We start from the raw sequence: 15,448 nt of genomic DNA on the forward strand, positions 1-15,448 counted from the left end.
AACCCAAATCAGAGCATTTTCCCTTTTATAATTAACACGCTGCCCTGTTCTTTCTCAAGAACCCTTCACTCTCAGATTTTTCCACCTCGGTTTTGTACCAGACACTCTGAAGAATTGTTGCAAACGGGATCAAAGCTTGTAACCTCGTGGGCAGTAAGAATCTAATAGTTCACAATGAGTTTGCCCTTGGGGGACCCACCAAATGTAGGAGATATTAATAAAATGCACTTCATCTCAACCTGGCAGCAAATCATGGTAGGAATCTCTCTATTAAAACAACGTTTGTGGTCATTTCGCATGTCTGCCTTGAATGACTGACTGGTTGCTTCAGGGCCCTCTTCCTTCACATTTGGCTTGCTTCCTTTTGAAAGTTTCTGGCACATCACTGCTCAGTGCTGTGTCTGCACTTCGGTGTCTGCTCATTTCTCCGGATGGACTGTTGAACCCAAATTATCTAACTCTCCACTCGGTCAGGAAGGAAGAAAGCCAGGATGGGAGAGGAACAAGATGAGAGATGTAAAATTTCAATCCTGCTGTTAAGAAAAGACCTAATGCGGTTGCAAGCCTTACGTTTTCATTCTTCTTTCTTGTAAAGGGGTTACAGCCTCAGGTCCGTTCTTACTCTCCAATTCTGTGCTTCATGCTCGTCTCCTAAAAAGTAGCGAAATAGCATTTGAGAGGTAAGGAAACACGTGTTAAAATTATACGTGTCAGAGTGGTGGTCTGACATGGAATTAAACAAGAGATATGGGGAAGGCCTACTTCCCTTTCCCCTGCTGCCTCCTTGGCCTCGAAACCCATCTTCCATGAGCTCAGAACAAAAGGTAAGGGGATGAAGACAATAGGCTGTGGATCTGTACATAGTTTTTGAGCTGAGGTATGTGGATTCCAGGATCACACTCACTGTTCAGTTCACCCCTCTTTGACCAGGTGTGCTTATTGCAAAATTTCCATTCCACTCTTACTATTACATCGTCTGATTTTCCCTTAACCCAGTGCTAGCTCTGTTGGATTCCTTTAGGAAGCAGAAGTTGACTATCAGCTACAACCTCTTTAATGGTGCTCATTTTGAAGACAGTTCCACTCAGGGAAGAGTAGGGTTTGGCCTGTATTTCAGTCCTCAGAGTCACCAGGCATTTTGACTCATCTGTTTTGCATAGACTACACCTACGTGTTGTATTGGATAAAAGCTTCACAGTCATGCTCCAGAAGTGACTGATGATTCTCTCCAAATTGCTGAGCAGTCGCCCAGAATTGCTTGTGTTACTCCAAATGCCCAGTGGCCCATCTGCTCTCCCCATGGCATTCTCTTACTCTTTTTCTTTCTCTCCTAAGTCTTGTTGAATCTACTCAAAACACACTACCAAACACATGGCATCTAGAATGATAGAGCATCCGAGTTTTGATTCACATGATTGAATTCACACAGGAGAGAAGAAAAGCAAACCTGGTGGGAAACTTACGGAGACAGGAAAGGAGCAGAATGGGTAGGTCTTTACATTTGTATCCAAGCAATGGATAAAATAATTGAGAAGTCAAATTGGCAGAACCTCATCATTAAAGACAGTCTGTAGTTGGTATTGGTGGATATGAAAAATACACACAGAGCAAGGAAACAGACAGTAGGCAACAGGTTTCGAAGACTGTTCACACATTTTACACCCTTCTTCTGTTTGTTTATGTAATTTTTTTTTCTTTTGTGTTTTGGAAACATTATTTCTTTGGGGGAAACTCTGAATACTGTTCGTAGGTTTAAAATTGACCTTTCCTGATAAGAGACCTGGAGCACCAGAGATTAGTGTGATTAGTTGTGAATAAGGGCTAATTTTCCAGGGTCAGACTACATTATGATAGGTTAAAAATGTCTAAGTATTATTTGCCAAGTGCTTCATTTCCAAAAGCATAGGATGGCATATCTCTGTCATGGTGACATGGTAAGTCCCCGACAACAGAAAGCTTGCCTTATTTAATAAGGGCACTGATTCATTAGTACCAGTTTCCTCATGATTATTTTAATATCTTAAGATATTAGCCAAAAAATATGTGAATGATTTCTGTCTTAGTCAGTTTAGGCTGCTATGACAAAATGCCATAGACTTAACAAACATTTATTTCTCAGTTCTGGGAAGTCCAAGATCAAGGCACCAGCAGATTCGGTGTCTGGTGAGAGCCTTCTCCCTGGTTTGCAAATGGCCACCTTCTTGCTGTATCCTCACACGGTGGAGAAAGATCATCTCTCTCATGTGTCTCATAAGGGTACTAATACCATTTATGATGGCTTTACCCTCATTACCTAATTATCTCCCAAAGACCCACCTCCAAATACTATCATATTGGGCATTAGGGTTTCAACATGTAAATTGGTGGAGGCGGGGGTGGATACATTCATTTCATAGGAATGCCCCAGAAACACTCACTATTTTTTTTTTTTGGCAGTATATACGATAATTTGTTATTTTGATTTGTTGGAGTATTACTACACAAATTTATATACGGTTTTAAGAAAATATTATGGAGAAGTTTTTTTGCAACTTTTAATTCCACATAAAGAAGAGACAGAGCAATGACATCCCAACAATAATTTCTTTAGAAGTCTGGTGTAAAAAACCACAGAGAACATTCTTAACTGATAATACATGAATTAGATTCTAAATGCATTCTCTATCATTTAAGACATGGAGAAAAAAGGAACAAAGAAAATTCTTAAGTTTACCATTTGCAAGAGGAGTTTATGTAATTTCAACAATCTCTTATCTAGGCATTTAACAGCATTATAAATTCAAAATTTGTGTGGGAATTAAGAGAAGAAATAGTATTCCTTAGAGGGAATACAAAGTTTATTCAAACATTTAAAATAATTTAAAACAATCAGTGACACAACACTCACTATTTTAAATACAGATATCAATTTTCTCTGAATAGGGCAGCAAAATCCTCATATAAACCTCATTTATCATTTTTAACTGATGATATCAATAACCTCTCCTTCTAAACATTTTAATTCACAAAAATACTAATGCAAAAGTTTTAGTAAAATTGTAGTGAATTTATATACTGACTTGTCAGTGGAATTTATACACTGACTTGTGTGGCATTTATATACTGACTTGTCAGTGACTAGCTGGGGAAAAAAACTATGTTATTGTAGAATTCTACTATGTTATGGTTGAAATTGGAGCCAAAGAAATCTCAATTCCAAATCCTGCTCTATTGACTCAGCTTGGTTAGTTTTAATCAGTTCTTAAAACTTTCTGAGCATCAGTTTTCTAATCAATAAAAATGAGGATAATAATGTGTACTCTATAGGACACACACAGACTAGCAATAATGTATATAAAGAATCCGGCATAATAGGTATTTAAAAAAATAATTGATCTGAATTTGGATATGATGGAGGGGATGGCATTAGAATTAACTGTCCCCATGAATAATTCTAAAAGCTGTATTAAATATTAGATAGTAGCCAATGTAAGGCCATGATCCTTTAGAGAAAAGAAACATATAAGAAATGAAACACATTAGCCCATTAGATGAGCTGCATATTCATCTCAGCTTCACCCTGAGGGCATTTCCAAACCACAGTTCAGAGAAATAGTGCCCAATCAGAGAGTGGTAGTCTCACTGGATAGAGAGAGATCCCAGAGTTTAGAGTTGCAAAGACCACTGGGATTTGCTGGGGAGGATTCTAGAAAGGAGGAACCTAGGTGAAGGAGGCTAAAAATTCTGTGTGAAAATTGCACGTAGAGCCAACTCTTGAGAATTGCTCGGGAGGCCCAGGAAAGAAAGCTGGAGAGCTGGACAGAGATTTCAAAGAGAGCATAGTTTTGTTGGGAGGGCAGAGGTCTGTACTTAAGCCCAGTGATTATAGAGAGTATTTGGTGAACTCCCAGGCTTTGGGTGGAGACTCACAAAAAGGCCACACCTAAGTATAAGGACCATGTCATAGCAGTAAGAGAGCCCTAAGAGAGCCAAAACCAAACCTCAACATGACAGAGGTGATGATTGCCTTCCAGATTAAAATTTAATGTTCTGTTGAGAAAGATACCATCATCCAAAATCTCTATTGCCTATACTCACAACATCCAGCAAGTAGCCAAGAATTACTACAGATACAAAGAAGCAGGGAAAAAGTTACTAATAATCTATAGCGGGGGTTAAAAATGTTCTCTGTAAAAGAGTAAGTAATAAATATTGTAGGCTTTGTAGGCTATACGGTCTCTGTTGCAACTACTTTGCTGTTGCAGTGTGAATGCAGACATTGACAATAGGTAAATGAATATGGCTGTGTTTCAATAAAACTTTATTTACTTGCCATTTGCAACGTCGTGCATAGAACTAGAGGGTATTATGCTAAGTGAAATAAATCAGTCAGAGAAAGACAATCATCATATGACCTCACTCATATGTGGAGTTTAAGAAACAAAACAGAGGATCATAGGAGAAGAGAGAAAAAAATAAAACAAGATGAAATCAGAGAGGGAAACACACCATAAGAGACTCATAATCATAGGAAACAATACTGGCTTAAGGATAGACACAGAAATCAGTGGAACAGAACTGAGAGTCCAGAAGTCCTTGTATTTATGGTCAGTTGAGTGATTTGCCCAGAAAACTCATTGAGGAAAGTCTTTTGTATAAATGATGCTGGGACAATTGGATATCCATATGCAAAGGATGAACTTCGACTTTTGCCTCACACCATACACAAAAATTAACTCAAAGTGGATGACATATTTTTTTTTTTTAAGATTTTATTTATTTATTTGAGAGACAGAAAGCACAAGCTGCGGGAGGGGCAGAAGGAGAGAATCCTCAAGCAGACTCCCCACTGAGCGCAGAACTGGATGCAGGGCTCCATCTCATGACACTGAGATCATGATATAAGCCGAAATCAAGAGTTGGGCACCCATCCTACTATGCCAACCAGGTGCCCTGGAAGACATATTTAAATGTACGATCTAGGGGTGCCTGGGTGGCTCAGTCAGTTAAGTGTCTACCTTCAGCTCAGGTCATGATCCCAGAGTCCTGAGATCAAGCCCTGTGTCAGGCTTCCTGCTCGGTGGGGAGCCTGCTTCTCCCTCTGCCTCTGCCCCTCCCCCCACCCCCACTCATGCTTGAGCTCTGTCTCTCCCTCGCTCTGCCACTACCTCTGCTTGTGCTGTCTCACTCAAATAAATAAATAAAATGTTAAAAAATTAATTAATTACTTAATTAAATAAATCTATGATCGAAAACAATAGAACCTTTATGTGAACACATCGGATAAATTCTTTGAGACCTTGAATTAAGCAGTTTTTTGGAATGACACTAAAAGCATGGTCCATAAACAAACAAACAAACAAAATTGAAGTAAACTTCCTCAAAATTCAAAACTTTTGTGCTTCAGAACACATCATTAAGAAAAACTCTTGATTTTGGCTCAGGTCATGATCTCAGGGTTGTAAGATTGAGCCCTATGACTGGCTCTACGCTTGGCACAGAGTCTGCTTGATATTTTTGTCCCCTCCCTCTTCCTCCGCCTCTGCTCCTCCCCCCATTCGCACTCCCTCTTTCTGCAAAATAAATAAATAAAATCTTTAAGAAAATAATAATAAATAAAATCTTGGAAATACAAGCAACATCAGGAGGAAAACATTTGTAAAACACACATCCAATGAAGGATATACAGATATACAGGTCCAGGATATATAAAGAATTCTTGTAAGTCAATAAGAACCAAGCAAACCACTCAAAAATAGGCAAAAGATTTGAATAGACATTTCACCAAAGAAGATGTATGAATGGCTAATAAGCATGTAAGAAGATGCTTAACATCATTAGTCAGGGAAATGTAAATTAAAACCACAATGAGATATCATTTCACACCCACTAGGATGGCTATAATAAAAAAGACAGTTACTAATATTGGCAAGATGTGGAGAACAGAAACACTGATACATTGCTGCTGGGAATATAAAATGGTGGACCACTTTGGAAAATAGTTTGGCAGTTTCTTAAAAAGAAACTTCAGCGGAGGTAGGCCAGAGGAGGGAAGAGATCCTATATTTCCTGCTGGCTCTTGTTAACAAAGGGTCAGCATTTCCAAATCTTAGACTTGAACAAAGCACCCGAAAAGAAGGGCAAGAGAATAATTTAAAAGTTGGGGGAAAAACCAGTAAATAGTAAATAAATAATACATAATAAAATAAAACTGATTTATGATGATTATTGCACAATTAGATGAATTTACTAAAAAATTGTTTGTAGGCATGATATGGGTGAATTTTATGATGTGCAAAATATGCCTTAATAAAGTTGACAAACATCACCTATATCCCCACAAAGTAAGAGAAGCTTTTGAAAACTTGAAATAAGAACAGAATGACATACATACAAAAAATAAAATTCAGAAAACAAAATAAATTTTCAGAAATTAAAATGTTTGAAGGAGGAATGAAGAACCCAGTAGATGGTTTGCAAGATAAATCTAACGAATTCACCAAGAAATTTTTTTTAAAAAGTGGAAAAAAGAGAAAAATGGTAAGAAAATCAGAAAGTCAGTTAAGGGGGTCAGCATTTGAAAAATAGGCGTTCCTCATAAGAACAGAGAAATGGGAGGAAATTTCAATGAAATAATGCAATGGTTTCTCAGAACTAAAAAGCATGAGTTAATAGTCTGAAAAGGCCAAACACAATAAACTACACCAAGTACATGATCATGAAAGTCCAATAATTTGGAGACAAAGAATTAAAGCTTCCAGAGAAGAAAAAAAAATCCAGAATGGTTTGGGTCTTCTTAATAGCAACAGTGGAAATTAGAAGACAGTGGAACCATCTTCAGAATTCCAAGGGAAAATTATTTTCATTCTTGGATTTTATATCCAGCGAAATTATCAATCTTCTATGACTATAGGTAAAGATACGTTCAGACATAGAAGGTCTCACAATATTTACCTCCCATGCACCTTTTATCGGGGAGCTACTTGTTGATGTATTCCACCAAAACTAGAGTCTAAATGAAGAAGGAGAAATAGGAACAAAGGGATCCAACACAGGAGAGAAGCAAAGGGAATACTTGTGATGATGATGGGAGATCTCAAAACTACAGGTGTGCACAAGTCATTGAGGACAAATATTCCACATTGGAAAATGCCAAAAGACTCTGGGAGAGTGCTTCAAGATGAAATTCATAAAAACAAACAAACAAAACTTAATGCATCTTAACCTCTTGAGAGTAAATTTAGACTAGTAGAAAACTTGTAATTGAATTTAACAAGTAAAAAGAAATTTTAGGAAAATGGCAGTTATTAACTACAGCAATAACCAATAGTTGTTCAGGCAGGAGATAAAAAGTAATCATAATTCACTAACTGTCTAAGCTCTGGACAGTGTTTGCTGAGCCATAATAATGCAGATACTGAATTTTGATCTAAATAAATTTATAACTACATTTGATTGATGAGAAATGAAATGATATATCTGTATATCTGGGACAGGAAAAAAAGAAAACTAAACCCACAGTGTCCATAGTGAGAAATCAATAAAAGAATCAACTAAGAGAGTGGAAAGTGATTGCCTATGGTGAAGGGCAAAATGGTGGAAAGGGAGGAGGAATACTGTTTTACTTAACAAACCTTATAGACTTGACTCTTTAAACCATGTGCAGGTATAAATTTGACCAAAAAAATAAATATTTCCTCATATCAGTGAGATCATATGATACTTTTCAAAAATAAAGGAAAATATAGAAGTGTAACCATGACACATATTTTCTCAATTGAGTTCTTAGTGTTGTCAAGACAACTTCCTGAGAAGATTGCAGCTAAGGGGGAAGACTAGGGGCCACTATCAAGAGTTGCAACAGTTTCTTATTTAAGTTAACAAATAATTCTCACAGTAAATCTACAAGAAGATTCATTAATTTGCTAATTGTGCTTCCATTCTCTAGAGATATCTATCATTTCCTCATTGATAAACATTCAATTTCCCAACAGATTAATTCAGCCACAATTCAACAAACACTTTCTTGTCTTTTAAGTTGACATAAAGCAGTAGAATATTAATAAGCAGTGAGACATCATTTTCTAGTTAACATACTTTGGCATCAAAGTAGGGAAGGAAGGAAGATAGTAAATATGTTTTTTTTTTTCGCTTCTCAAATCAAAAGTGATAAACACGGTTGAGTTTATTCATTCAACTGGATGTAGTAGATTTTCCCTTTCCCCGTAGGGTTGTACAGGTCAGCGAGTTGTTTAAAGTCAATGGGAATGGGAATAAGTTATCTCACATTGGCTATCTTTCAACATTGAATTGTCGAATATTGAAAAGGCAAATAGTCTACCTCCACCCAGTAACAACTTGTCTTATATTTCTAAACTCTATTTTTAAAGCATTTCTGCTTATTCTTCCTGAAAAATATATGAAAATATGGTTGTGATATTTTTGTTTACCTGGAAACCCAAGTGAGCTCCTAATTTTGTACCTACTGCTAGTTTCTTATTTTGTGACTCAGACTTACCATGCCATATTCTCTGCTTGTTCATAAGTTTCATAAAGGCCAAAAACCTTACAGAAAGCCAATTTTTTCCATGGTGAATTCAGTTAGAGCTGAACTTTGCAAGGTCATAAGACCCTGTGAGCATTAGCTAATTGTATATTGATTCAGTCCTAAAATAATGTCTCTGTCACCCAGCACTGAGGTTTATACAATTCAGAAACAATAAATAGCATCAAAGTTCTATTTAGAACCAGTATAAAGACCACAGATTTCTGATAGGATCTCAAAATATGAATATTATCGAGCCTTAGAAGCCAGCAAGCACACTTGCATCAGTACTAAGTCTTGAGAACAACTAATCCCACTGCATTTGTTAGGACATATCCAATTGCTAGTAGCTGAAAACCCTGACTCAGATTGGCTCACACAGTAAGAAATGTATTGCTTTGTATAAAGAAAAGTCTAAGGTTTGGGCAGGAGCCAGAATTAGTTAACAGTGTCTTGAAGGTATGATCATAGACCTAGCTTCTTTCCATCTTTCTCCGCCAGCCTCAGTGAGTTGGTTCTGCCCTCAGGTTGGCTCCCCTCAGGGCTGCCAGAATATTGCATTTCTGGGTGTCATACCCAAATACACCAACATCCAGAAGAAGAAAGGAACCATGTCTTCCTTTCCAGAAACCCATGAGCAGACTTCTCTCTTACTCATTGACCATGATTGGGTTAAATACCAGTCCTGGACTATTGAGGCAAGGGGAGGGACATTACCATGATTGGCTAAAACTAAACATCTGAGATTAAAGGTTGTTAAGGAGTCAACAACAAAGACAACCAACTTTACCTCCTAGACTCTTTCTCCTGTTACTCTACTCTTTGACCTCCCAACCAAATTTTCCAGTGTGTTGTCTGAGAAAAAAACCCAATTGTATCATGTTGGAAACTTTACTTATATTATCACTTTTCTCTTCTCTCTCCTATACATAAAACTTCTTCCTTGTCCTATAGATATTCAAGCATACTCAAGTCTCTCCTACCTTAAAAAAAGATGCCTTCTCTAGCTCCTAAGTCATCCCCCCCCATTTCTCATCATCCCCTCAAAGCCAAAATGTCGAACTTGCTAATTCATTATTCCAGTTTTCTCACTTATCCATCACTCCTCAGTAAATCTGGCTTTTGTGCAGTGACTTCACACAAAACTCATTGAGACTATCAGTGATCTCCATATTGCAATGGGGCTTTTGTTCCTCATCTTAGGCTTTGACAATATTAACTAATCCTTTCTTTGTAAAACATATTTTAGCAGTGAATCTCATCATGTCCCACATGCTCCTGGTTTTCCTCTAACCTTGTGATTCCTTCTTGGTCTTCTCTCTAAGCTCCTTCTCCTATATTCCTATACCCAGCCATCAAGTATCAGTCTCTAGACCCCTTCCTTGTCACTTTATACATCTGAGATAAGCTCACCATATCCATGATTTTACTTACGTCTATATGTCAATGGCTGCCTAAGAGAGAGACCCTGCCTTATCCCTTAGCTAAGCAGCCAGAAACTGCAAACAAAGACTCCAGTGACCCCATAGTTTTTAACTGAATACTGCAACCTCATCAATGAAACTAATCCCATCATATCTCACATTCTGATTATTTGTTACCTTCAAAAGCCCAAGCTTCTGAAGTCATCAGCCATCACCCAGATACAATGATAGCTATATATTCTTTAATCTGAGATCATCTTCCACCTTTCCCACACCCTTAACTTTTCCTCTACATATTCTAGAACTCGTGATATGTAAAACATGTTCAAACCTTTCTCTTCTGAAAAAAGAAAAAGAAATAAAAAAATAATGCTACCTCTGAGTTTATGTCAGAGGAATGCCTTCTAGTTAAAGGCATTTTCTCTTCTTTCCAGTGAAGCTTCTGACAATGTTGTCTACACTTGCTGTCTCCTTCTCCTAACCTCTACCCACTCATCAATTTTATGCAGCCAGGTTTCTGCCCACACTGCTCCCACTCACCACTCCACAGAAATTGCTTTTTCCAGAGTCACTGAGGACCTCCTAGTTGCTAAATCCTACAGACACTTCTCGGTCTTTATTTTGTTGACTCATATTTATCATGTATAAAACATATAACACAGATGACTGTCTTGAAACTTTCTTTGGTTTCAGTACTCTTGGGATTTTTACTCTGACTGTTCCTTCTCTATTTCTTTTGCACCAACCCTTTTCTCCATGTGTCCCTTAGTTGTGATCCTCAGGGCTCTGTCCTAAATTCTTCTCTTTTGCTATACAACTTCTCTGCAGGCAATCTCACCTATTTCTATGGCTTAAATTATTATCTATAAGCTAATGACTTTAAAATTTATATGCAGGACAAAGTCTTTTTCCAGAGCTTCTGACTAGTACAGATTACTGCCTCATGAACATCTCCACTTATGTATCCCACAAACATCTCAAACCCCAAACGTTCAAACTAAAATCAATATTTTTCTCCTGAAATGACTTCTCCACTAATCCAGTGAATAGCTGCAATATTATGATTTATAAATGTGAAAATAAGTAAAGGAAACCTCATTGAAAATAAGAGTCTGGAAGTCCTTGCGGGGGTAGCTCTCATGCACATACGACTCATCGCAACCTGCATAACCGGCAGGGAGGAGGAAGATATTTTTATCTTGACACAGGAGGACACTTTTCACACAGAAATTTATCTCCTGCTCCTTAAAAAAAAGAAGGAAGCTCCCTCCCTGTCCCAGCAACAACACACTAATCACTGCCTGCAGCTGGTAAGAAACTGCCACAAGCCCAGACGTTTCTTTAATGATCTTTTGTTCAAAACAACCCTTCCCCGTTTCCTCCTAAAACTGACCTTCTCTTCAGACTTGCCTATGGTTTTGCCATTGCTTGCATGTCCCCAGCTACAATTCTCTGCTATTCCCAAATAAACCCATTTTTTTCCTAGTAAAATATTTTATTTTTAATGTTGATGTAAGAAATATATTTCTCATATATTCGATCTTTGTCCATGGTTCCTGGTTCCCAGCCCGTAAACCCCTTGGAATTTCCTAAGTGATGAGAGCAATAAAGATGCCTTTTTTATATTGATGAGATGACTTTTGAATCATACCTGAAGTTGGAGGCTGGTTCCCAGGAGACACAACCCTGTGATTAGAGGGTGAGAATTTTCAGTCCCAACCCCCTGACCTGTGGGAAGAAGACAGGGGCTGGAGATTGAGTTCACTGACTAATGATCACTAAGATCAGTCATGCCCACGTAATGAAGCCCTCATTAAAACCCAAAAGGACTGGGTTTGAAGAGCTTCTGGATGAGTGAACAAGGGGAGGTACTAGGGAGTGGCATACCTGGAGGGCATGGAAGTTCTGTGCTCTTTCCCCAGACCTTGCCCTACGTAGCTCTTCCATCTGGCGGTTCCTAAGTTAGATCCTTTCATAACAAACCAGTAATCTGGTAAGTAAAATATTTCTCTGAGTTCTGTGAGCTGCTCTAGCAAATAAAGTGAACACAAGGAGGGGGCTATGGGAATCTCTGATTTATAGCCAGTCAGAAGTACAATTAACAATCTGGACTTGTGACTGGCATTTAAAGTCTAAAGAGAGGGTCGTGGTAACCTCCAGTCTGCAGTCTGTCAGTCAGAAGCACAGTAACAGCCTGGGATTTATGACTGGCTGCTGAAGTTGTGTGTGCGTGTTAGCGGGGCGGGGAGAGTTCTTGTAGGACTGAACCCTTAACCTGTGGAATCTGATGCTATCTCTAAGTAGACAGTGTCAGAATTTCGTTGAATTCTTGGACATCCTACTGTTGTCTGAAATTGCTCGATGTTATATGGGGAAACCCTCCTCTGCACGTATGTTAGAATTGGGCCCAGGAATCATTTTAATGGCACCAATTCTCTCCCACCTTCAACATCTCATTCAAGCACCTGAATGTCTCCTGAATCCATGCACTTCATCCCCCACTGCCTCCTCCCTACTACAGGCTGTTCTCTTCAATGGATGAGGCCCCTGAACTGAAACCAACACACATTCTCTTTCACTTCCGGGATTCTTGCATAGTACTCTCTTCATGGAAACTTTCCTATACCCCTCTCTCCCTAGATGTTACTTATCTTTTAAAACAAACCTTGGGAAATTTCTATATTTCTTCCCATTTATTGTAGCATTGTGAACTTCCCCTCAATAGCTTCAGCCCATTAGACCATCATTTCAATCATTCTCTTAAATTATTCCTTAATCTCCTTTGTTCTTCAATGACTGTATCTGACAAAATTCCTGGCCTAAGCAGCTCAACACTTCTCTGGTCCTTCCCTGAGGTTGCCATAAGCCTGGAAAAGATGCACAGAACTTTGCCTCTCCTTAAATCCCCTCTCTTGCCACCTCTCCCTTTCTCCTTCCACAGTGAGAAAATGAACATTACCCAGTGAAAATTTCCTCAACTTCCTTTTTGCCCTACAAATACCTTCCTCTAAAGACATTTCTTTCTCCTTTTCTGCCTAGTACGTATGTCCCCCTCATTCCCCTCTAAGGCTGATTTCTCTCCTCATGCTTGGTTTCCATCCCAATTGGGTTATCTTCCTGCATAGAAACAGGTTTGAAGAACTTTCATCTTTAAAAGCAAAGCAAAACAAAACTAAGATCTCTCTCAACCTCATGTAGCCTTCTAAACACTTGATAAAGAAGAGCTTTCATTTCTTGTCTAGAAGTCCACTTTGCTCTGTAGTCACTCTTTAATTTGCTAAAATGTGGTTTCTGCCCCATGCTGCCACTGAAACAGCTCTTACTAAGGTCAACAAAAACTTCCATATCTCCTGCATTTTCCAGAGTCCATGGACTTCACTCTGTTCTTATTTAACCTGAACCCTCTGCAGCATTTGCCACTGTTGACCTTCTATTCTTTCTGCTTCTAGAAGAATACTTCTTTTTCCCTTCCTCTGGTTCTCCATTTCTTCTATAGGCTTCTTCCTCCACCAGTTGCCTGTCCTTTTTTTCTTTTCTCTTTCTTTCTTTCTTTCTTTTTACTTTACTTTACTTTTTTTTTTTTTGATATTTTAACTGGTGAAGTTTGAGAAACATAACCATTTCTCTAAATAGTTTCTATAAACATAAAACCTATTCAATCTTTCTTTTTTCTTGTGGTAAAATACACACAGCATAAAATCAACCAAGTCAAGTGTATACTTCTGTGGCATGAAGCATACTCACAATGTTGTGCAACCATCACCACTATTCATCTCTAGAACTTTTTCATCTTCTTAAACTGAAACTCTTTTCCAATTAAACAGAAATTTCCCCATTTCTTCCACCCCTCCCTGAGTCCCTGGCAACCACCATTCTACTTTCTGTCTTTATGAATATGACTACTCTAGGTACTTCTTATAAGTGGAGTAATACGATATTTGTCCTTTTGTAACTTGCTTATTTCCCAACTGCTTTTTTTTTTTTTTTTAAGATGTTCAGACTCAAAGCAGGAACATGTCAGAATTTTGCCTAAATTTGTTATTTCATCTAGTTTTCTGGAGTTATAGACTCATAATTTTACTTCATTTATTATTATTTTATCTTGTTTTTTATTGAGATATAACAGACATAGAACATTATATTAATTTCAAATGCACAACATAATGATGCAATATTTGTATGTATTACAAAATGGTCACCACAGTAAGTCTAATTAACACCCATCACCACATATAACATCCATTACCAGTGGCCTCTTAACTGTTGGTTTTGCCCAGAGCCTTGACCTTGGCTCTTTGCCTTTCTTATTCAGTGCGTGATCCCTGGATCATCTCATCTGCATATTTGGCCCCAGCTATCACTTGGTACTACCAATGGCTCTCTGACCTCTCTTTCTTCCTCAGAACTTTCAGATAATCCTGAATCCCAACACTTGATGTCACAGAGATACATCAGAAACACTGTGCTTCAAGCCCCACCCACACACGTCTTCCTCCAGCTATGACACCTGGCTCCCTGAATAACATTTTATCTGACCCAGGTGTTCAAGCAAAGCCTGGGAGATGTCTACACTGCACCTGCCACTCACCCTACAGTCATGAAGTCTTGCAGTGCTATCTCCTAAAATCCCCTCCTGCCCTTCCCCATTGCATAATATCACTAAGCCTTGCCCAGGCTCTTTTACATCTCAGGATGGTCCCTACAGTGGCCTTTGAACTGGGTTTTCTATCACAGCCTGGCCCTACTTCAGTACACCCTTCACCAAGCTGCCAGAGTGCCCTATCCAAAACACAAACCTAACTTGCCACTTCCCTGCTATGAACCCATCAACGGCTCCACCAACAATCAGGACAAAATTCAAATCCATTAGCTCAGTGGAAGGCCCGTTCATATTCTGACCATTTGTCAACCCCTTTTAGCCCCATTTCCTTCCTTTCCCCAGTGAGAGCACCCTTTGCATAGCCACAAAGAATGCTTAGTTTCCCTACTGTGAGGGGTTGTTTCATACCTAGGGGCCTTCCCACATACCACTGGCTCTGAATGTTCTTCCTTTCTTTCCTGGTCCAGCTGACACCTACTTACTGTTCAAAAATGACCTCAGAAGTCACTTCCTCCAGGAAGCCTTCCCAAACCTATAACCCAGTAAGATGCCCTCATACAATCACAGCACTGTGCACCAAACACAGCATCATTTTCCTATGTGGTTCTCTGGAGACTATAAGCTTCATGTCTTGTTCAGCTTCTAACCCACCACTTGGTAGAGTCCAGCATATAATAGTGTTTGTCAAATGATTAACCTGACAATGAAGAAATGGACTTGGGAATCTGTCCCACACATTGTCAAAATCAGATACTGTTAAAAAATGTATAGATGGAACAAGGGCTTAGCTACTGGGCTTCATTTAAAGTTGGAGGGGGAAGCTAATATGAAAGGAAATATCTTCTGAACAAATATATTGCCTATCTAAGCTAGAAAACACTTTAAGAAAAGGTCAAGAGC

This window comes from Halichoerus grypus, chromosome 9 (genome assembly GCF_964656455.1).
Source record: "Halichoerus grypus chromosome 9, mHalGry1.hap1.1, whole genome shotgun sequence".
NCBI classification, from domain to species: Eukaryota; Metazoa; Chordata; class Mammalia; order Carnivora; family Phocidae; genus Halichoerus; species Halichoerus grypus.